The 24,803-nt window shown below is 45.1% G+C and overlaps 1 non-coding gene across 1 annotated transcript; it reads left to right on the top strand.

The window, feature by feature from the left end:
* Positions 1 to 635: 635 nt before the first annotated feature.
* Positions 636 to 742, top strand: LOC132490096 (U6 spliceosomal RNA). Its single transcript, XR_009532457.1, has one exon. It is a non-coding gene; the product is annotated as a U6 spliceosomal RNA (small nuclear RNA).
* Positions 743 to 24,803: the final 24,061 nt, after the last annotated feature.

Raw genomic sequence — 24,803 nt, forward strand, 5'->3', positions numbered from 1 at the left:
ATGGTAGCTATAATTGATAATACTGTGTTGCATATTGGAAAGCTGCTAAGAGAGTAGATCTTCAAAGTCCCCATCACAAGAAATAATGTTTTGTAACTGTGTAAAAAAAAAGCTATAGTATGATATGGACCAAAGATGGACAAATAGTTTAATGGAACAAAACAGTGAGTTTAAAATTGGACCGCAAAACTGATTTTTGACAAGAGTACAAAAATGGGGAAATGGAGGTCTTTTCAACAAATGGTGCTCTGTCAATTGGGTACCAGTAGCCCATAAGTTGAACTTTGATCTGTAACTTGCACCATATACAAAAATTAACTCAAAACAGGTTTTAGACCTAAATGTAAAACCTAAAACCATAAATCTTCTAAAGGAAAATATAAGAGAAAATTTTTGTGACCTTGAGTTAGGCAAAGATTTCTTGGATATGATATTAACAGTGTGATTCACAAAAGAACAAATTGATAAATTATGCTTCACCAAATTGAAAACTGCTCTTCAAAAGACACTCTTAAGAGAATGAAAGGACAAATTACAGATTAAGAGAAAATATTTTCAAAGCATATATCTGATAAAGGATTTGTATCTAGAATATATAAAAATGTTCAAAACTCAATAGTAAAAAAACAAAACCTGTGCTCGCTTTGGCAGAACATATACTAAAATTGGAACTATACAGAGAAGATTAGCATGGCCCTTGTAGAAGGATGATACACAAAATCGTGAAGCGTTCCATATTTTTAGACAGTCTCTTCAATAAGTGGTGCTGAGAAAACTGGACAGCTACATGTAAAAGAATGAAATTAGAACACTCCCTAACACCATACACAAAAATAAACTCAAAATGGATTAAAGACCTAAATGTAAGGCCAGACACTATAAAACTCTTAGAGGAAAACATAGGCAGAACACTCTATGACATAAATCACAGTGAGATCTTTTTTGACCCACCTCCTAGAGAAATGGAAATTAAAAAAATAAATAAACAAATGGGACCTAATGAAACTTAAAAGCTTTTGTACAGCAAAGGAATCCATAAACAAGACAAAAAGGCAACCCTCAGTATGGGAGAAAACATTTGCAAATGAAGCAACTGACAAAGGATTAATCTCCAAAATTTACAAACAGCTCATGCAGCTCAATAGCAAAAAAACAAACAACCCAATCCAAAAATGGGCAGAAGACCTAAACAGACATTTCTCCAAAGAAGATATACAGATTGCCAACAAACACATGAAAGGATGCTCAACATCACTAATCATTAGAGAAATGCAAATCAAAACTACAGTGAGGTATCACCTCACACCAGTCAGAATGGCCATCATCAAAAAATCTACAAACAATAAATGCTGGAGAGGGTGTGGAGAAAAAGGAACCCTCTTGCACTGTTGGTGGGAACATAAATTGATACAGCCACTATGGAGAACAGTAAGGAGGTTCCTTAAAAAACTAAAAATAGAACTACCATACGACCCAGCAATCCCACTACAGGGCATATACCCTGAGAAAATCATAATTCAAAAAGAGTCATGTACCAGAACGTTCATTGCAGATCTATTTAAAATAGCCAGGATGTGGAAGCAACCTAAGCGTCCATCAACAGATGAATGGATAAAGAAGATACGGCACATATACACAATGGAATATTACTCAGCCATAAAAAGAAACAAAACTGAGTTATTTGTAGTGAGGTGGATGGACTTAGAGTCTGTCATACAGAGTGAAGTAACTCAGAAAGAGGAAAACAAATACCATATGCTAACACACACATATGGAATCTAAAAAAAAAAAAAAAAAAAAAGGTTCTGAAGAACCTAGGGACAGGACAGGAATAAAGATACAGACATAAAGAATGCACTTGAGGACACGGGGAGGGTGAAGCGTAAACTGGGATGAAGTGAGAGATTGGCATGGACTTATATATACTATCAAATGTAAAACACTAGTGGGAAGCAGCCACATAGCACAGGGAGATCAGCTCGGTGCTTTGTGAGCACCTAGAGGGGTGGGATAGGGAGGGTGAGAAGGAGACACAAGAGGGAGGATATATGTGGATATATGTATATGTATAGCTGATTCACTTTGTTATAAAGCAGAAACTAATGCACCATTGTAAAGCAATTATACTCCAATAAAGATGTTAAAAAAAACGAATTTTTAAAGTGCACAAAATACTTGAATATACAGTTCACCAAGGAAGACATATAGATGGCAAATAAACAGAAAAATAGGCTCAACATTATTATCATATGTGAACTACAGATTAAAACCACAGCATGGAGTTTCCTTTAAAAAAACAAAAAATAGAGCTATCATATGATCTAGCAATCCCACTCTTGAGCTTATGTCCAGAGAAAACCATAATTTGAAAAGATACTTGCACCCCAATGTTCATAGTAGCACTATTTACAATAGCCAAGACATGGAAGCAACTTAAATGTCCATTGACAGAAGACTGGATAAAGAAGATGTGGTATGTATATAAATGGAATATTACTCAGCCATAAAAAAGAATGAAATAATGCTATTTGCAGCAACATCGATGGACCTAGAGATGATCATACTAAGTGAAGTAAGTCAGAGAAAGACAAATGTCATATGATGTCACTTATATATGAAATCTAAAAAGATGATACAAAAAACTAAAATCTAAAAAACTTATTTACAAAACAGAAACAGACTCACAGACATGGAAATCAAACTTATGGTTACCAAAGAGGAAAGCAGGGGAGGAATAAATTAGGAGTTTTGGATTAACATATACACACTACTGTATATAAAATAGATAACCAACAAGGATCTACTGTATAGCACAGGGAACTCTACTCAGTACTCTGTAATAACCTATATGGGGAAAGAATCTGAGAAAGAATAGATATATGTATATGTATGACTGAATCACTTTGCTGTACACCTGAAACTAACACAACATTGTAAATTGTAAATTTGTAAATCAACTATACTCCAATATAAAATAAAAATGAAAAAACCACAATGAAATACCACTGCATGCTACAGAGTATGGCTAAAATGAAAAGACTGACCAAACCAAATGCTGACAAAAATGTGGAGCAACTGAAACTCTCATATGTTGCTGGTATGGTTGCAAAACAGCACAGCCACTTTGAAAAAGTTTGGCGGTTCCTTAAAAAGTTAAACATACCCCCACCATATGTTCTGGCCATTCTACTCTCAGATATTTGCACAAGAGAAAAGAAAGCATATGTTGACAAAAATACTTGTACATGAATATTCATAGTGGGTCTGTTTTTAATACCTCAGAATGGGAAGCAACCCCAAATCTCCAGCAATCAGTAGATGGATAAATAAATTTTAGTATATTCATACAATGAAATGCTACTGAGCAATGAAAGAAAAGAATTATTGATACACTTAATATGTATGGATCTCAGAAAAATTGAGTGAAAGATATCAGATTAAAAAATGTACATACAGTAGATTCCATATAAGTAAACTCTAGAAAATACATACTAATCTGAGTGCAGAAAGCATATCAGTGGTTGTCTGGAGGGAGGGAGAGGAGGGAATATAGTGATTACAAAGGGACCAAAGGAAACTTCAGTGGTTGATGGATATATTCATTTTCCTGATGGTGGTGATGGTTTCACAGGTATACACATATATTTCAAATCCTATCAAATTTCACACTTAAAATATATGCAGTTAATTGCATGTCAGTTATTATATCTCAATAAAGCTGTTCAAAAATTTATATGGAGATATAAAGAATCTAGAATAGCCAACACAAGAATGTAATAGATAAACAATGTTGATGGACCTGCACCACTTGATTTCAAGAATGGCCATAATGCTACAGTAATTATTTCAGTATGGTATTGGCGTGTGGTTAGACAAACAGATAATGTAACAGAATATAGAGTCTAGAAATAGATTCACACATATATGGCCAATTGAAATGTGATGAAAGCTCCAGTGTAATTCCATGGGGAAAGGAAGCTCTTTCCAACAAATGATACTGGAACAACTTGATAACCATATGGGAAAAAAATGAATCTTGACTCTATCGTCACACCATACAAAATTGTTTTGATGTGGATCGTTGACCTAAATTTAAAAAATAAATCACTGGAAAATATCTATGAGACCCTGGTGCAAGCATGGATTCTTAGAGAGGGTCCAAAAATGCTAACTATAAAGGAAAAGAATGATAAACTGGATTTTATAAAAATTAAAGATTTCAGCTCTGCTCATTAAAAGACTCCTTTTAGTAAAGTGAAAATGCAAGCAACAGATTGGGAGAAAATATTTACAGTACATATATTTGAAAAAGGACTTATAGCCCAAATATATACATAACTACTATAAATCAAAATGAAAAAGATAGCCCTATAAAATATGAGCAAAATATTTGCATAGATACTGTTGTGGTCCACACATGGGTTGGAAAAGAATTTCCAGACACAAGGCAGAATGTAAGGAAGATAGAGTTTATTAAAGAGAAGGGTCACTGCAAGAACAGTGGGCCGACTTCCTGGTAGCCGGGGAGAGCCAACAATGAGCATGGGTTGCTTGTCTGTTTTTATAGCCAGGGAACCTGTTAAGTCATCCGCTGACTGGGCAGAGTATGTATACTTTCAGTGTGCTGAGTGGGAGAAAAACGGGGCAAATGTCTTTCCTTATATGGGATGGAAGAGGGACAGGGCATGCTGCTTGGGAGGGCTCTGGGACATTGCAATGGTCACATTGTGACAGAGTGATAGGAGTCCTGTAACCCTTTGTTCTGGCAATATTGGCCCTTTGAGTTTATCTTGTTCTTTGTCCTTGGAGCACACCACAGATACTTCACCAAAAAAGATATACAAATGGTCAATATGTTCGTGCAAAGGTACTTAGCATTATTAGTGACCAGAGAAATGCAATTTAATACCACAATGAATTTAGCCCATTTCATACCCACAGAATGACTAAAATTAAAAACTGACAATATCAAGGGCGGCTGAGATTATAGAACAATCAGGCTTCTCATATATTACTGTGAAAATGTCAAGTGCTACAACCACTTTGGAAAATCCTTCAATGATTACTTATACAAGTAGTATACACTTAGTTCATAATTAAGCAGTTCTACTCTTAGCTACTAACCTAAGAGATATGAAAACATAAAATACTTGTATAAAACTATTCATAGAAATTTTATTCATGATAACTAAAAACTAGAAATAGCCCAAATGACCAATAACAGGAGAATGGATAAATTGTGGTTTACTACTTGGCAGAAAGAAGGAATTGATTTTGTGTGATTGATACATGCAAGACCGTGAATGAATATCCAAAGCATTATGTTGCATGAATAAGTCTTGAAAACAAATGTATGCCTACTGTACAATTCCATTTGCGGGAAGTTCTGCAACAGGCAAACTAGTTATTGTTGGAAAGTAAGAACAGTGACTGGAATGGGCCATGTGGTAATTATCTGAGGTGAAGAAATGTTCCACATCTTGATTTGGGAGCTGGGTACATGGTGTACACATTTGTCAAAATCATCAAACTGTATACTTCTAATCTGTGCATTTAACTACGTGTAAATTAGGCCTCAATGAAAAAAGTATTGTGGAAAAAATATAGCAGTCACGAACATATGTTCTCCTAAAAAGATAACGTTGGAATACATGAAACCACAGGCAATGAAACTGTGGATTAAGCTAGATAAATCAACAATTAAAACTGTCATTTAAAATATCCCTCTTAGAAACTGATAGATCAAGCAGTCAAAAACATAAAACAAAGAGACAGAAGATTGGAATAACATGATAAACTTGAGCTCTTAAGAAGTTGAAATAACAATCAAAAACGTTCCCCTCAAAAAATCCTCAGCGACAGAGAGCTCTAGACGAGAGTTCTATGAAACAGTTAAGGATCAGATAAATACTCTTAGAGAAGTTGTTCCAGAAAACGAAATAGAATATAAGGGAAATCTGCCAAGTTATGAAGTGAAAATAACATTTATCCCAAGTTCAGATATGGTCAATACAAGGAAAACAATAGGTCTATTTCACTTATAAAAATAGAGGCAAAATTCCCAATAAGCTGCTAGATAATTAACCCGACAGAGTATTTTGAAAAATGATCTAGTTGAGTTTATTCCAGGACTGCAAGAACACCAGAAATTCTCTCAAGGTTATTTACCGTATTATCGGACCAAAGGAGCAAAATGACTCTTAAAAGATGCAGCAAAGTATTTGATAAAGTTCAGTGTCTTTTTGTGATTTAAAAAAATCCTCAGGAAACGCTGAGTAGAAATGAACACTCTTAATGTGATAAAGGTTTTGCATATTAAAAGTTTCCAGAAAACCTACTACGCTGTAGACAAACTTTAGATTCATTTCTTTTAATGCTGGAAACAGAACAAGTAGACACACCACAGCTATACACGCTAATTACAGGAGGCTCTGGCTAATTCCATAACATGAGAACATGAAGGGATGGGAAGGGAAGAGGGAAGAGGCACCCCTGTCATTACCCACAGATTATATATCATCTTCATAGAAACCCACCAGAAAGAACAGAAAATTGATTGTAACTAATCATAGAGTTTAGCAAGATTGCTGAATACAAGATCAACTTACTAAAATTAGTGGCTTTCCTCTATACCAGTATTAACCAATTAGAAATATAATAGAAAAAGAGATACACTCACAAGAGGAACAAAAATTATGAAGTATCTAGAAATTAAGCCAGAAACGAATGCAGAAAACCATTATAAAGGAAAAAAATTAAAATTTAAGAAATGTAAAGTCCACAAAAGAATACATGAAAATATGGAGAAAGAAAATTGAAAACATTTAAAGGACATTGTATTGGTCCCCTTGGGCTGCTGTCACAAAACACTGGGGATGGGGACATGGAGCTTGAATAAGAGAAATGTACTTCTCACAGTTTTGGAAGCTGAGAGTCTGAGGTCAGGGTGCCAACACTGTCAGGCTCTGGTGAGAGCCCTCTTCCTGACTTGCAGACGGCTGCCTTCTTGCTGGGTCTTCACACGATGGAGCAAGCGAGAGAGAAAGTTCTCTGGTGTCTCTTCTTATTAGGGAACTAATCTGCTCATATGGACCCACATTTATGACTTCATCTAACCCTAATTACCTCCCCAAAGCCCCATCCCAAGCACCATCATATTGGGGGTTAGGGCTTCAACATAAGCATTTGGGGAGGACCCAAACATTCATTCCATAACAGACTTAAAGGAAAACATGAATAAAATGGAAAGAGACTCTTTTTATGGGTGCTTAAAATTGTAAAAATGGCAAATCTTCCCACATTAATCTATAAATTCCATGTAATTGTGTGAAAGTACCAGCTGAATTTTTGGATGGACTTCAACTCATTCTAAAACATGTAGAAGCCAGTATGTCCCCAAATTGCCAAGTCTGGTTTGAAAGAGAAGGGCTCAGAGTTGGTGGTGGTGGTTGGCCGTATGATGGAGACCTCCTACAAAGACAATGGATTCATTTTCACTGCTGTGTAACAAATTAGTACAAACTCATGACTCAAAACAATTTGTTATCTTCTAGTTCAGTGAGTCAGAAGTCTGGGGTAATGTGGCTGGGTTCTCTGCTCGGGGGAGGTCTCTCAGTGTGGGTGTCAGCTACTTCTTTCCTCTCTAGGAGCCCAAGGAAGAATACACTTCCAGGTTCACTCAAGGTGTTGGCCAAAGTCAGTTCCTTGTGGTTGTAAGACTGAGGACCCCATTTCCTTGCTGCCTGTCAGCCTGCAGCTGCTCTTATCATCCAGGGACCACTTGCATTCCTTACCAGGTGGGCCTGCCATCTTTAGAACCAGCAATAGAGGAGCTCCTTTACACTGAATCCTGCTCACATTTGAAATTACAGGAGTGATGCCTCCACCATAGGACTCTAGGGGAGGGGATTATACACAGCAGATGCACCAGGGTGGCCTCTTGGGGCCATCTTAGAATTCCATCTACCACACCATGATAGAAAAAACAGAATAGAGAGCTTAAAACCCCACCCTTTATATATGGAAACATAGCATATAAGAGAGATGGAATCACAAACCAGACGGGAAAGGATAAATTATCTGATTTCCACCATAAGGAAATTTGTCTATACAGAGGAAAACATTAGATTGATTTCCTACAATCTCATACCACACACATGGTGAATCTACATGGCTTAAATGTAAATGGATTAAATACCGTGGGTGAGGAGTAAAACTATAGAATTATTAGAAAGTGTTCAGCATAGTCTTGCAACCTTCAGATAGGGTGGGACTTCTGAAATATGGTCCTTTACACATCACAACCCAGAGGATGACTTGCTGATGGGTTTGACTACATCAGAATTAAAGATGTTGGTCCATGGGAAATAGGGTTAACAGGCAGAGGACAGATGGTATTGATAATATGGTGTTTACAATATTGGAATTGATAAAGGATTACTATCTAGAACATGCAAGGGTCTCTGACAAATCAATAAGAGATGGGCAACTCGCAGAGAACAATGGACAATTCGAAGAAGGAAAAACCTGAAAAGTGAAGGAGTCTGTGAAGAGATACTCAATTTCACTAGTAATTTGGGGGGAAATGCAAAAATAATAATAAGATGCCGATTTTGTAAAAAAGATGCGTTGGGTAGTACAAATGTTGGTGGAAATGAGGGGAATTGGGGACCCTAATTTCCTGAGCCTTGCTGGCGGGCAGTCTGACAGCACGTTTCACATTGTGCTGTGTGGCTCATAACTCGATCACCCTCCTCCTTAGTCCACGACGGGGCCAGAACCAGGGGACACACAAAGGGACCTTCGTTGCAGCCCTCGATGTGGAGAGGACAGCCCACATTCCACCGCAGGGGAAGGAGCGGGGAAGATGAGGGCGCAGGGTGTGGAATTCCGTAGCATCATTTAAGTCTCTGAAGGAACAGCGTACACAGCAACAAGCAGCACGGACAGATTTTTAAGGCATATTGTTGAATGCAAAAAAGTAAGAAACAGGAGCTTTATAGCACAACAAAATGTACTTACAACTGAAACAACACTTACCAAAAAAACATAACAGTTAAACGTGTTTTTCAAAGTTAAATACTTACAGGCAGACCTCATTTTATTGCGCTTCGCAGATACTGCCTTTTTACAAATTAAGTGTTTATGGTGACCCAGCATCAAGCAAGTGGATCGGTGTTATTTTTCCAACAGCACTTGCTCACTTTGTGTCTCTGTGTCACATTTTGGTAATTCTCGCATCATTCCAAACTTTTTAATTATTATTATATTTGTTATGATGATCTGTGATCAGTGATCTTTTTTTTTTTTTTTTTGCAGTACGCGGGCCTCTCACTGTTGTGGCCTCTCCCATTGCGGAGCACAGGCTCCGGTCGCGCAGCCTGAGCGGCCATGGCTCACGGGCCCAGCCGCTCCGCGGCATGTGGGATGTTCCCAGACCGGGGCACGAACCCGTGTCCCCTGCATCGGCAGGCGGACTATCAACCCCTGTGCCACCAGGGAGGCCCCAATCAGTGAACTTTGATGTTACTATTGCAAGAACATTACCACTCGCTGAAGGCTCAGGTGATGGTTAGCATTTTTGAGCAATAAAGTATTTTTTAATTAAGGTGTGTACATTGTTTTTTAGATATAATGCTATTGCACACTTAATATACTTAACAGTATGGTGTAAACAGCACTTTCTTTTTCTTCCAGTTTTACCGAGATGTAATTGACATAGAGCACTGTATAACTGAAGGGCTACAGCATCATGATTTGACTTACATACACCATGACATGATGACCACAGTAAGGTTAGTAACCATCCATCATCTCCTATAGATTCAAAATTAAATAGAAAACACTTTTTTTCCTTGTGATAAGAAGTCTTAGGATTTATTCTCTTAACGTTCGTATATAACATACAGTAGTGTTAATTATATTGATATTTACTATGTTGTACATTACATCCCTATTACCTGTTTATTTTATAACTGGAAGTTTGTACCTTTTGACGGCCTTCATCCAATTCCCCCTCCCCAAACTCCCGCCTCTGGTAGCCACAAATCTGATCTCTTTTTCCATGAGTTTATTTGCTTTTGAATTATAACTGACATAACACTATGTTAGTTCCTTAACAGTATAATGTAAACATAACTTTTAGATGCACTGGGAAACCAAAAAGTTCGTGTGATCCGTTTATTGGGATAGTGACTATTGCAGTGGCCTGAAACCCAACCTGCAGTATCTCTGAGGTCTGTCTGAATTCAAAAATGTACATGATTAATAATTCCAGTGAGTGTCTTCAGAGGCAAGGCGGAAATAAAGGTGAAAACTGGGGACAAAAGGTGAAGATTGATAACACGAAAGATAATAGACAGTTAATAACTCTGTGCTGTGAAGTAAGGAGTGTGATGAACTCAATTGTCTGAAGCTAAGATACAAATTTTAAAAAGATACACACCGTGAGATGTGGAGCCTGGTCTCCAAGGTGCTCCCAGCTCCAAAGTTCTCGGTGACACTCCCAGAAAGCCCTGTCTTCCTCTGCTTGGACATTCTTTTATGCGGGAGCCTATCGGCTGTCCTAGTGCTTTCCCTGGAGAGGGGCTTTTCTGGGGCTCGAGGGGAGGTGGTGACGTGGGCTACGTCACACTGTTACATTGTTCCCACCACTTGTGGCTCTCGGCTGCAGGATTGCCTTCTCCATCTGTGAACGCCAGCAGGAACAGATTTAAGAGCTGGAGGCTGTTTCTTCGTGACCCCAAGGCCAGCAATGCCTAGGATGGGGGCTGAGCTGACTGCCCGGGGTGCAGATCAGAGAGAACAAGGCCGCTAAAGATGGATGTGTAAGGCTGAGCGGACTTAGATGCCACTGAAACATGGGGGCTGCTTGTTTCTAGAGCATAACCTCACCTAACCTACCTGACAAAGGGCTTCCCTTAGGGGCTCCCACCCCAGTTTTCTTCTTCTCTGTAATCGGGAAAGTTTTAAGACTTGACCAGGAGCTGGAGAGACAAGAAGATTCTGATCAGCTTTCCAACCAGCCCACACTCTGCTGGAGTGGTCATTACTACTGGCCCTTAGACAGCTCATGTCCAGAGAGTGTGGATCTGTGACAGCTGCCCCCGGCTCTCAGGAAGTAGCTGTCCGCGTCTTGCGGTTTTGACATGCACAAGAGCCTTCTCGAGCGCCTGTACTATCGGACTCCATCACCCCTGTGGATGAAGAGCTGAGCCCTTGGGGATGGCATGAAAGACAGGAAAATGAGGTAGAGATTAAGGTGCACTCATGTGGGCTGCAATTATTTAATTCTCCTGGAAAATCAGCATCATCAAGATGAATACTTGGCTGATTTCAGGGCAGATTAATGCACTTGATAAGAAGTGCATTAATTCCCACTTATCCCTTGAGGAGCTTCACTGAAAGCTTGCTGATTAACCAGCCGGTCTGGCTATCCTGCCGTGTCAATTTCTCCCCAGACCAAAGGAACTGCGGGTTTGGTGAGATTAACACTTTAGGTTCCTTGTTCATTTTCAGATTCTTCAGATACAACCTTCATTCCCTGGTATGGACAAAAATGTGTCTCCCCCGCCCAAAGTTCATATGTTGAAGTCCTAACCCCCAGCACCTAAAATGTGACTGTCTTTGGACATAGGGTCCTTGTGATGTAATAAGTGACAGTGAGGTGCTTGGGGCGGGACTTAGTCTAACGGACTGGTGTCCTTCTAAGATAAGGGGAAAGTAGGACACAGACCCTGACAGAGGGACGTTGAGGTGAAGACACAGAGAAAAGAAGACGGCCATTTACAAGCTGAGGGGAGAGGCTTAAGAAGAAACTAACCCTGCCGGTACCTTGACCCCTGACTTCCAGGCTCCAGAATTGTGAGATAATAAGCGTCTGTTGTGGGGGCTGCCCCGTTTGTGGTATTTTGTCATGGCAACGGGTGCAGACTGATCCATCCCCTAGTCAGCATCTCCAGTAAATTCCACACCCTCCAACCTGCCCATACTGGCCTTTGGGGGCATATTTTGTCGATTCCCATCCCTACCCTCAAATCCTGCATCTTTCCAAGGAGCTGTCTGTTTTCTAATCACAGGTCCAAGAAATAGGGGTGCTCCTTTCTCCTGGAGGCAACCCGTCCCCCCTCTGCACGAGACGCCCATTTGTTGGCCTGTGTGCTCCCCCCAACCTTGAGGTGTTCCCTGCACATGTCACACCCCTTTGTTCTGTGTCACCTCCAAGGAGAAAGGTGAAAGTGACGGGGGCTTGTGACAGAACTACCCAAAATAGGAATAAGAAGGAAAAGGGTACAGGAAGTAGCAGGGTGGGCTTGCAGTAAAACAGCTAAGCGATGTGCTTCTTGGGCCCGTGGTGAACCTGGAGGCTGACGGTTTGTCTCTCATGGCCTTGGAGGATTTCCTGAATTCAGGCTCTGGGGGTGGCTTTTCTAGAGCCAAGTTCACAAAACCAGGTGCCAACATGCCAGCGCTCAGTGAGAAACAGCCTGTCACGTGGCCTGGACTTGTGTGGGCATTACCAGGGCATTCTCTTTCTGCAGTTGGACGTCCACGGAAGGTGAGTCAGGACCAAACGTCGAGCTGGCACAGAATCAGGGCAGAGGTGGCAAGCTGGACCAGGTGACTGTTTACCCGATGGGCCGCCCCACAGCATCCGTTCCCGGAGCATAATGGGAGTTACCAGGGACCATTTCATGTTGACCTCACACCCCAGAAATCCATCGGCTCAGAGGCCCCTGGTGGGGGGGATGGGCTCGCTGTGATCATATGGTCCTTCAGCTCCACTGGAGCCAAGGCGTGGCCCCCGGGGAGCTAACGGCATCCCTAACGTGACCGACCTGCATCTCTGACCTGCAAGCCTTCCTGCACGGGACTCACAAGACGTGCTCAGAAGGCAGATTTGTCATCCTTCTTTCTGTGCTTGGGAAGAAGTTTTCCTCATGCCCAGAGCTCAGGGGCCAAGAGGACGGATTAGGAGAAGACAACCAGGAGGGTCTGCGCCCAGGTCTCTGCGCTCACGTGGGACAGCTCAGTGGCTTCCTGTCTGCCAAGTGCAGATGGCTGTGCCTTTGTCCCGGGGGTCCTGGGGGCTGGGAAGCAGCTGAAATCACGTGGGTGCACGGCAGGAGCCCAAGGAAGTCGCAGCTGGAAGGTCTGGGACAAACTGAGTCTGAGTTCTGCCCACTTTTCCTCCCCTTCTGGGCTCCTCTTCAGAGCCAAGAGCATACCACTGAGGTTGCGTTCAAGTCCGCCACTCTGCCCAGTGCCCTTCAGAAGGGCCTCCTGGGCACTGATCGTGACAGTGAGGATGGAGGGGACAGGCCTGAGTGTCACGGTGAGAGGGCGACAGCTCTTTTCAGTGACGAGGGCGAGGGCAGCTATCACTTGTGTCCCACTGGCAATTACTTTGCTTGAGCGGCTCACAGAATTCAGGGAAACACTTATATTTACCAGCTTCTGAAAGGATATGAAAAAAGACACAGATGTACATCCAGATGGAGAGATACGTGAGCGAGGTTTGAGAGGGTCCTGAGCACACGTGCTTCTGCCCCTGGGGACTTGGGGGGTGCATCACCCTCCCACCCCCGCCGTATGTGGATGTTCACCCACCTGGAGGCTCCCTGAATCCCCTACTATTGGGATTCCATGGAGGCTTCCTCACGGGGAATGATCAGTCATGAACTCCGTCTCCAGCCCCTCTCCCCTCTCTGGAGATGCAGGGACAGGGCTGAAAATTCCAGGCTTCTAATCATAGCTCCATCTTTCTGGTGGCCAGCCCCGATCCAGGAGCCCACTCAGAGTCACCCAATTAGAACAAAAGACACTCCTATCACCCAGGAAATTCCAAAGGATTTAGGAGCCCTGTGTCAGAACTGGGGGCGGAGACTAAACATTAGAACAAGAGATGCTCCCGGCGCTCTGATCACTTTGGAAATTCTGAGGGTTTGGGGGAAGAGACCAACATATGCATTTTCTGTTGTCTTATATCTGCTCTTATTTTCCGGGCGTGGTGACAGGTTCTTGTCTCTCCCTGCCAGGTGGCCACACCATTCCAGCTTCCCACCTGCATCTCTGCACTCCTGGGTGGTCTCACCTGGTCTCATAATGTCACCAGCCTCCAAAGGCTGAGGATCCCCCACCCCATCCAGACCAGATCTGCCTCCATGGCAAACTAAACAGGGCACTCCAGAACAGAGGGGAGACTTTCCAGCTCCTCCTTATAAGTGTCACTCAGGAGTCTGGGCACCGATGAGGGCCTCAGCCTGGCTTCGCCAGCGCCCATCTTCTTGACACAGGGGGGGCAGTCAGGGCGAACACAGCGTTGAATCAGTGTCAGCCCTGTTTCCCGGGTCACTTATTCTCCAAACCTACAGCCTGTAGGACAAGACTCTTGTGGGTCCTGTGTTTCCCTGGAATGATGAAGTTGAAGCTCTCTCACTGTGAATCCTAAGGCCCTTTGCTCCTCTTACCTCTGTAATGCCTTCCCCGGCTCCAGCGAATCCTTGCTCACTCGGTAAGGCTTCCTTCAAACTCCCCCTACAGCCTTCTCAGCCCTTGGGTGGGTGGTGCACCTCCTACAAGTGCCCCCAGGCGGCTCTGGTCACACTACACTTTGAGGATCCTGGGGGCAGGCCAGGGTGCCCCTGTCTGTGTGCCCAGCCCCTGGTACATGTTGGGTCTGGCTTTCACTGTGTGCTCCGTGTCCTCAGCCAAGCCCATGGTGCAGGCAACCATGCACTGCAGGAACGGGAAGGCCAGTTTTTCCTAATTAACGCCATTGGCCCAGGGGGTTGGCACCTCTGTCTCCCTCCCAGCCTATGTTTGGAGGCCTCCTGGCTCCCAGCCTCCGTGACCCTGAACTTGAAGTCTCTGCCGCTCCAAGCAAGCACCTCCAACGTGTGGCTGGGGGCTTCCTAGACCCAGGGGGTGGCCGGGGCACCTCTGATCCCGCCTCCCTGCCTTGTTTTGTGGTTGAGCAAAGCCGGGCTTTAAGGGGAATTTATTTTTCCAAATTGCAGGACAAAGAACATAATGCTTAGGAAGAAAACACATTGCTTACATTTGAGAAAAATTAGCAGCCTTATATAATGAAAGACACTTGAAAGGCTTGACTCACCCCTGGCTGATATACATCTTTGACTAGTTTGTGAGATACTCATAAAATTACATCCTGTTAATTTAAGGCTTCTTATGCTAATTTTCAGTCAATTTTATTTGCCTACAAAATTTATTGGTGGCCTCCAGGGTAACAGCTGGGTTTGGTCCAAGTATGTGGGATCCTTGTTAAAAACACCAGGAGAGGAAAGTAAGGCAGAGTTCGGGGTGAGGACCAGCGGGCTGGGCAGACAGCATCAGGGTGCGGCCGCAGCACTAGGGGCGCTGGCTCCCCACGACCCCGCAAGACCCTGCCTTCAGAACCGAGCCAGGGCAGCATGAGGGGCTCGCTGGCCTGTTCCAAGTAGACCAGACCAGCCCCCGTCGGGCCCAGCACCCTCGCTTCACAGATGGGAAAGCTGAGGCACAGAGCTGATGGCATTTCCCGAGTGGAAACCCACAGAAGAATCTGGAAGATTCCACTGTGCGAGGCACTCCACAGTTTAAAGTCAGCAGGAGGGTGTGGTAGAGAAAGAGCATTTGGGGGATGCAAGAGGGGATAAAACAGCAAAAGGAGGCCATTCGTATAGCTTGCTATCCATCTCTTCAGGCACGGAGGCCATTCTATGCTTGGGGCTCCCAAGCTAGGCTGGCTTTGGGGACCCATTCTCAGAAGGGCCACACTGCTTAGAAACTCCTCACAGGGAGCCAGCCCCGCATTTTCCTTTTTCACAGGTACCCACAGATGACGTGGCTGGCCCTGCCCCAAGCTCGGGGCCACACGGCACAGGAGAAGTGGGGTCCACGGTCACGCCTCCCAAGCTGTGCCAACCACACACTGCTGATCTTCGCCCAGAGCACCATCTCTCTCTGATGGAAGGACACAGACTCCAGGGCACTGCATCCTGGCCTGGGCTGGGAGCACGCCCCATGGCCTCCTGCTCGTGGACCATGACAGCGGTGGGCAGTGAGTGGTCCCTTCTGCGTCATCCTCGCCCCACCGGTGACGCAAGGTTCTTTTGGGTGGTTCACGCCCAAGCTGAGCCCAAACATGAAAACTCATACAAATTCTCCACAGCCGAACGGCAGGGGCCATAGCTGGGCATTGGGTCCCTGCTGGGCTGTGAGCCCCAGGCAGTGAAGGATGTGCTCCCCCGGCAGACCACAGCCAAGGACATGGCCAGGTGCACCTGGCTGGCTGGGGTCTGGCTCTTAAGTGTCCACCCTTGCTGCCCACAGGCACTGCAGGTACAGCTGGCCCATAACTGTCTCTGGCAAGTGTTCGAGGTAATACAGTTGCTAGGAAAGGCCAGGGTGGAGAGCATGAGCTACCGGAGGTGGCATCTTTGGCTCCAGGGAGGGAGTTTGGGCAGAAGCTTTGTGATGGACTTTGGGGGCGGGGAGGTGGGTGTCCTGCAAGTTGCATGGTCATTCTGGTGGGGCTGTGGTTCCCCAGCTCCTTCTACTGGGGACGGCCAGACTGGCCACGACAGTGTCAGCACCAGCCACCCCTCTGGCCCAGTGTCCCCCCATGGAATTTCACTGAGGACTCGTCTCTCCAGCCCTAACAACCCTCATCTGCCCTCATCTGGGGTGTCTGCCGGCTGGTTTGGTCCCTCCCTGTGACTCCAGGATTCCCACTGTTCTTGAGCTGGACTTGTTTTAACCGAATTGTCTTGTGTTTGCTTTCCTCTTCCTGCTGTTCCTCTTCTTGCATTTTTCTCCCCATCATTCTGTCTTCCACTTGACACACACTCCCCAAGCCCCTTCTCTGTCACACGGGGAGACAGAGTGAAATAAAACTCAGACCTGGACCTCTAAGAGGATGTAGGTCTTTGACATCTTGGAGTCTAATTCTGCCCCCTTACAGATGGGGAAACGGAGGCCCAGAGCAGGAGGAGGCCTGTCCTCATGTATCCTACACTATAGGTCATGAGACAGACATTGATAAGCAATTATTGATGGGGACCAGGGTCTCTTGGGGTCAGGGCAGGTGTGCGAAGCAGAGGGGTCAGGAAAAGCTTCTCAGAAAACACGATGCTTCCGTGGAGACTGGAAGACTGGATCAGAACTGACCAATGAAAAGGGTGGAATAGCATGCCAAGCAGAGGAACAGAATGGGCGAACACCTGGAAACAAGAGACCAGGAATGGGTCTCCAGGAATGTGGGGGGACCTGAGGGCGGGGATGCTAGGGAGGCAGTGGAGGCCGTGTCCACAGGGCATCGTGTGGCAGGATGAGGAGTGTGGGCTTTAACCCAGGCAGGTTCTCTTCACAGGTGAGACGTTCAGGTGTGCATGTCTCACTGCAGTGAGGAGAATGGATTAGAAGGCAGCGAGATGGAGTCATCTGAACAGGAAGAAGCTGGGGGTGGAGGGGCAGAAGAGATGGAAACAGCGGCCCGAGTCAAGGGTGGGGGTGATAGATGGGACGTCCAGAGGGTGGGAGAAGAGAGACTGGGTGTGGTGCCCGCTCTGAGTGGCAGGGTCACTACCATTGCTGTTCACACTGAGGGAACCCAGGAGGATGAGTGGGGTGGGACGAGAGGGAGGTGATGAGTTAAGATTTGGACATGGTGATGTTGACAGGCCTGTGACATGCCCACCAGGCTCTGGAACGTGGATCTGGCGCTCAGAGGACAGAGTTCACATCATCCTTCAACGATGGTCACTGAGTCTACAGAAAGACGTGAAGAGGCCACAGGCAGTTAGGAGAGGACACAAGGCTCACCCGGGAGAGGTCCTGGGAAGGCCAAGGTTTGGGGTTTGGGGAGGGCTGACGACAGGGCTGGAGGGACTGGATGTTGTGGCTGGAAGCTGGGGGTGGGTCTGGGGGGTGGGCTCAGGGGAGGACATGCAGGGATGAAGGGGTGCAGGTGGGGACCTGGGAGGGCATTCTCAGTCGTGAGTGGTGAGGGGTCAAGGAGGCAGAGCCACGGAACGAATGCTGCCCCCTCCAGGCTGGCCACATGCGTGGGGAGTGATGGTTTGGGGAGAGAACGGTGAGGCTGGCGGACGCCTCCGGGAACAGAGCGATGGTGGGAGGGGCTCTGCCTGTCTCCCCAGACACTGAGGGGTGGGAGAAGGCAGGGTGTACTCGGAGGGTGAAAAGGGAGGCTCAGCTGGGATCCCAAGGAGGAATGGAGAGGAGTCTGGAGGTTCCAGGAATCAGGTGCGGCACGATGGGTCTGGAGTGGGGCGCGTGGAAGATGAGAACTTCCGTATATTAAAAGGAGGGGATATTTCAGCACAGGGTGTCAGAGTGATTGAACACCCACTGGCCTAAAAATAAAATCTAAACCTCACATTGTATATGGAAATCAACTCAAAATGGATCAAAGATTCAAATGTAAACATGTAAAAATGTAAAACTAAAAAAAAAATGTAAAACTTACAGAAAAACACATAGGAGAAACACTTTGGGATCTGAGGGCTTGGTGAAGAGTTTTCAGAAACGACACCAAAAGCACAATCTGTGGAAGGAAAAATGATAGGTCGGCCTTCATTGAAATTAAGAGATTTTGAGCTATGAAGAACTCCATTCAGAGAGAGAAAAAGCAAGCTACAGACTCGGTAGCTTGTGTCTGACAAAGCACATATTTGACAAAGGACTTGTATCTAGAATATATAAAGAATTCTCAAAACTCAACAGTATACAAACAAACAATCCAATTAGGAAATGGGCAAAAAACAGGAACCACAGTGAGATATCACTACATGCCTATCAGAACAGCCAAAATAAAGAATAGTGACAACCATGAGAAAAACATCAGTGTCTCCCAACTGAAGGACTTTCTACAAAATACTCAGAAAAGTAAATAGTGATAACACCAAATGCTGGTGAAGATATAGAGGAATGAAATTTCTCATACATTAACTGGGAATGTAAAATGGCCACTCTGGGAAAGTATGGCAGTTTAAAACAAACAAACAAACAAAATAAAACACTAAACATCACACTCACCTTAGAAGCCAGAAATTACATTCTGGGCATTTATCCCAGGGAAATGAGAACTTCTGTTTACACAAAAACCTGTGCATGGTGCTCATAGCAGCTTCAACAGCCAGAGACTGGAGACTCAAATGCCATTCAATGGAGGAATAGCTAGAAAAACCACGGTACCTTGGTCTGTGGACCACTACCCGGGAACAAAAAGGAGCAGACTGTGGGTACACACAGTGAGGATGGAACTCAGGGACATCAGGCTGAGTGAAAAAAACTGATCTCGAAACGTTACATATAACATTCTCAAAATGACAAAATTAGAGAACAGATTAGCGGTTGCCAGGGGCTAGATATGGCGAGAGGGGAAAAGAGGGAGGGAGTGTGACAATAAGTATGTAGCAAGGGGGATCTTCCAGGTGATGGAATGGTTCTGCATCTTGATTGTGGTGGTGGTTACACGAATGTATCCATGTGATAAAATTGCATAGAACTAAATACGCACATAATGATGCACATGCTATGGACTGCCATGCCCACCCCAAATTCATATGTTGCAGCCTAATGCCCAATGTGATGTATTAGAGGTGGGGCCTTTGAGAGGTGATTAGGTCATGAGGGTGGAGCCCTCATGTTAGGATTAGTGCCCTAATAAAAGGGAACCCAGAGAGGTAATCTCTCTCCCCTATGTGAGGACACAGCAAGAAGGCTGCTGTCTGCAAACCAAGAAGAGAGTCCTTACCAGGAACTGAATAGGTCAGCCACATGATCTTGGACTTCCCAGCCTCCAAAATGAGGAGCAATAAGTGTCTGTCGTTTAAATAACCCAGTCTGTGGTATTTTGTTCCGGCAGCCCAAGCAGACTAAGACAGCATGTAAAACTGGTGAAATCTGAGTAAGGTGTGTGGGTTACACGGAGGTCAGTTTCCTGCTTTTGATATTGAACTACAGTTATGCAAGTTGCTATCACTGGGGGAAACTGGGTGAAGGGTGCGTGAGATTCTGTACCATTTTTGCAAGTTTCTGTGAATCTCTAATTATTTCCAAAAAAGAAAAAAAAAAGAAGTAAGGGAGAGGACAGATGCCCAAAGGGCTTACATTGTGGACAAAGGCCAAGTATAGCAGGGATGTGAGAAGTTGGAGAAATGTGTGGCAAGCAGGTTTGTTCCAACCTTGGAGGCCAATTTGCCAGGTCAGACGTCTGGGGGGCGTTAACTCAGGCAAGGAGCGTGCCTCCAAGAACTGTTCTGCTGGGAACAGGATGTGACTCTCAGCCCGGAGTGAGTGTGTCCCCTGGCCTCTTTGCTCTCTGCTGTGAGGGGGCAGGCAAGGGCGTGTGTCATCCCCCTAGCACCCCCCACCCCGCCCGGAGAACCAGCCCCGATCTCAGTTGGAGCACAGGGTGGCACTTCCAGCAGTAACATTTCCGCCAGGGAAGGGTCTTCTGGGGTTTCTGCAGCCAAGAGAGAGCCGCAGCCTGGGCTTCCCGCAGCAATAAGTAATTACACAGTCTTGCTTTGCATATTAGGAGCTGTCTACATCCCACTCTGCTAAGTTACATGAGGACACAATTTATCTTTAGCCCGAAGCCACCTGCTTGGTAATCTGTTTCTGTGTACCCGATTGATCCCACCATCCACACATTAGCTGGAGGAATGGCTGACTTTATTTCAAGCAATCAGCTCGTACGTCTATAAGCCGAACAGGTTGGTCCAGCGCATGCCTGTCTGGATGGCTGCAGCCTTTGGGCAACCCTGCCCTTCTCTGAACCATGGGACTGTCTACCCTGGGGCCAGGCTGGCGAGGGACACAGAGCCCCGTGAAGACAAAGCCCTGAACCCCAACAAGAGGGTCTTGCATGCAGATCGTGGGTTGAGATTTTCCCCCATTTGTCCCTAAGGATGTTTCTTCATTTTAACATTTTGGTCCCTTCTCTAGACAAATGTTTAAATTGGTTAATGAAAATTCTGGAAGCATTTGTACCCAATGCTGCTCAATGTTGGATAAATTGTGAAATATATGTTGCCTTGGTGTGTAAGTATCTCTGGGGTTTGAGCCTTTAGGGGAACAGAGTCGCCTTGTGTCCCAGGTTTGCCAAATCGTTCTCAGATACTTTTCCCCATGCTCCCCCCACAGCTGGGCAGCACACACGGGCACAGACACTCACAATTCTCTCTCTCTCTCTGGATTCTTCTTCTAAGTCCATTATGTTTTTCAAACTCCCTTCTAACTCTTGCATAGCAGTCAGGGTCTGCTGTAAGATGTGCTCCGACATGGACTGAATTAAACAGATAAACAAATGCAGGTGATAACCAAACCATGTGAAATCGGGCAGGCAGTGGTCTGCAGTAAGTAAGGAGCTTGATCAGCCCCCTTGAGAAGGGCACTCTGGGAGGAGGTGGGCCCTTGCGGGGGCAGGGGCCAGCTCTCAGCAGGCCACTGCACACACGTTACAAGATCAGGGTGCCCATCTCCATCCTCCGTAGGAGATGTGAGGGCTGCCTGACCTGCAGGTGGGTACCTGCCACCAAACCCACAGAACCTCCTGGACCTCTTGATGCATTTGGGACAGAACCAACCAGATGCACATTGCTTCATTGCCTGTTTGGTTCTGTTTTGGGTCTAAAACTTTTTCATCCCCCCAAACAAAGCCCCCTGTGATGGTTAATTTTAGGTATCAACTTGACCGGGTTCCGGGATGCCTGGATCGTGGGTGAAAACATTCTTTCTGGGGGTGTCTGTGAGGGTGTTTTTGGAGGAGATTAGCATTTGCATTGGTGACCTGAGTGGAGAAAATTGCCCTTACCAATGCAGACGAGCATCATCCCATCTGGTGAGTGCCTGGATAGAAGAAAATGGCAGAGGAAGGGTGAATTCTCTTTCTGCTTCAGCTGAGACATCGTCTTTCCTGCCCCGACACTGGTGTTCCTAGTTCTTGGCCCTTCTTGGAACTATACCACCAATTTCCTGGACCCTCGACTTGCAGACATCAGATTTGGGACTTCTCAGCCTCCATAACTGTGTGAGCCAAACCCTCATAATAAATCCCCCTCTCTCTATACATATGGTGCTACTTCTCTGAGAACTCTTACTTATAGGACCCCATACCTATGAAGCAATCACTCCCTACCTTCTCCCTCCAGCCCCTGGCTAACACTAATCTACTCTCTGACTCTCTGGATTTGTCTATTCTGGACATTTTGTATCAGAGGAATCATACAACATGTGGCCTTTTGAGTCGGCTTTGTTCACTGAGCGTGACGTTATCGGAATTCATCCACCTTGTAGCGCGCGTCAGTGCTTCTTTCCTTTTTACTGCTGCATCGTATTCCATTGTGTGGCTAGACCACCCTTTATTTGTCCATCCACCCTCTGAGGCTGCCCGGAGCATCTGGGTGCCTCGAGGGCTTCCTCCTGAAGGCCCTTCAGGATCGAGAGCTGCAGGGCAGGGACCTTGTATGACCCCACGGTGGTGCCCTCAGTGCCTAGAACAGCGCCTGGTGCAGAGCCTGTGCCCAGTAGATACCTGCTGAATAATAAATGGACGAGTGAACCAGCAAGGCTGCTGGGAGAAACAGTGAGCATCTGTGCTCTATCTCCCGGAGGGAAGGGGGGCATGCCAGCTGCTAGGACCACTTTTGGGAGAAAAGAGCGCAGAGCCCTGGGGCACAAGCACAAGCTGGGAGCCAGGAGCCTGACCTTGGACTAAGTTTCCTGTTGCTGCTTTAACAGTTCCACACACACTCAGGGGCTTAAAACAGCACACAGTTCTGGAGGTCAGAAGTCTGACTTGAGTCTCACTGCCCTAGAGTCAAGGTGTGGGCAGGGCTGAGCTCTTTCTGGAGGCTCTGGGGAGAATCGATGTCCTCGACTTTTCCAGCTCCTAGATGTGCCCACGTTCCTTGGCTCGTGGCCCCTTCCTGTATCTTCAAAGCCAGCAGTGTAACATGTCTCTCACCTTTCTTCCTTCATTCTATCTCTTTCAGAACACAGCCAAGAAAGCCTCTCCCCTCTTAAGCACTCGTGTGATTAGATGGGGACCATCCGGATAATCCAGGATAATACCCCATCTCGTAAATTTTGGAGATTAATCCTTTGTCAGTTGCTTCATTTGCAAATCTTTTCTCCCATTCTGAGGGTTGTCTTTTGGTCTTGTTTATGGTTGCCTTTGCTGTGCAAAAGCTTTTAAGTTTCATTAGGTCCCATTTGTTTATTTTTGTCTTTATTTCCATTTCTCTAGGAGGTGGGTCAAAAAGGATCTTGCTGTGATTTATGTCATAGAGTGTTCTGCCTATGTTTTCCTCTAAGAGTTTGATAGTGTCTGGCCTTACATTTAGGTCTTGAATCCATTTTGAGTTTATTTTTGTGGATGGTGTTAGGGAGTGTTCTAACCTCATACTTTTACATGTTCCAGTTTTACAAGCAGCTCATGCAGCTCAATAACAAAAAAACAAACAACCCAATCCAAAAATGGGCAGAAGACCCAAATAGACATTTCTCCAAAGAAGATATACAGACTGCCAACAAACACATGGAAGGATGCTCAGTATCACTAATCATTAGAGAAATGCAAATCAAAACTACAGTGAGGTATCACCTCACACTGGTCAGAATGGCCATCACCAAAAAATCTAGGAACAGTAAATGCTGGAGAGGGTGTGGAGAAAAGGGAACACTCTTGCACTGTTGGTGGGAATATAAATTGATACTGCCACTATGGAGAACCGTATGGAGGTTCCTTAAAAAACTATAAATAGAATTACCATATGACCCAGCAATCCCACTACTGGGCATATACCTTGAGAAAACCATAATTCAAAAAGAGTCATGTACCAAAATGTTCATTGCAGCTCTATTTACAATAGCCAGGAGATGGAAGCAACCTAAGTGTCCATCAACAGATGAATGGATAAAGAAGATACGGCACATATATACAATGGAATATTACTCAGCCATAAAAAGAAATGAAATTGAGTTATTTGTAGAGAGGTGGATGGACCTAGAGTCTGTCATGCAGAGTAAAGTAAGTCAGAAAGAGAAAAACAAATTCCTTATGCTAACACATATATATGGGATCTAAGAAAAAAAATAAAAAGGTCATGAAGAACCTAGGGGTAAGATGGGCATAAAGACACAGACCTACTAGAGAATGGACTTGAGGATATGGGGAGGGGGAATGGTAAGCTGTGACAAAGTGAGAGAGTGGCATGGACATATATACACTACCAAATGTAAAATAGATAGCTAGTGGGAAGCAGCCGCATAGCACAGGGAGATCAGCTCAGTGCTTTGTGTACACCTAGAGGGGTGGGATAAGGGGGTGGGAGGGAGAAGCAAGAGGGAGGAGATATGGGGATATATGTATATGTATAACTGATTCACTTTGTTATAAAGCAGAGACTAACACCATTGTAAAGCAATTATACTCCAATAAAGGTGTTAAAAAAAATACCCCATCTCAAAATCCTTAACTTAATTGCCTCTGCAAAGTCCCTTCTCCATGTAAGGTAAAATATTCCCAGATTCCTGGGATTAGGATGTCAATATCTTTGGCGGCAGGGGCGGGCGGGGGAAGGAGGGGTGCTTTATTCTGTTGACCACAGAAACCCCTTGGCCTGAGGCTCGTTTTCCCCGTAGGAGAAAGCAGGCCAAACAATTTCCAAGATCCTTTCCAACCCTTGGGTCAGGCCATTGCAGCAGGGAAGAGCAATGGCTTCTAACTCAATGACAGTTTTCTATCATCATCGGACCAGGTGCCTGGAGCTCGC

This window comes from Mesoplodon densirostris, chromosome 4 (genome assembly GCF_025265405.1).
Source record: "Mesoplodon densirostris isolate mMesDen1 chromosome 4, mMesDen1 primary haplotype, whole genome shotgun sequence".
NCBI classification, from domain to species: Eukaryota; Metazoa; Chordata; class Mammalia; order Artiodactyla; family Ziphiidae; genus Mesoplodon; species Mesoplodon densirostris.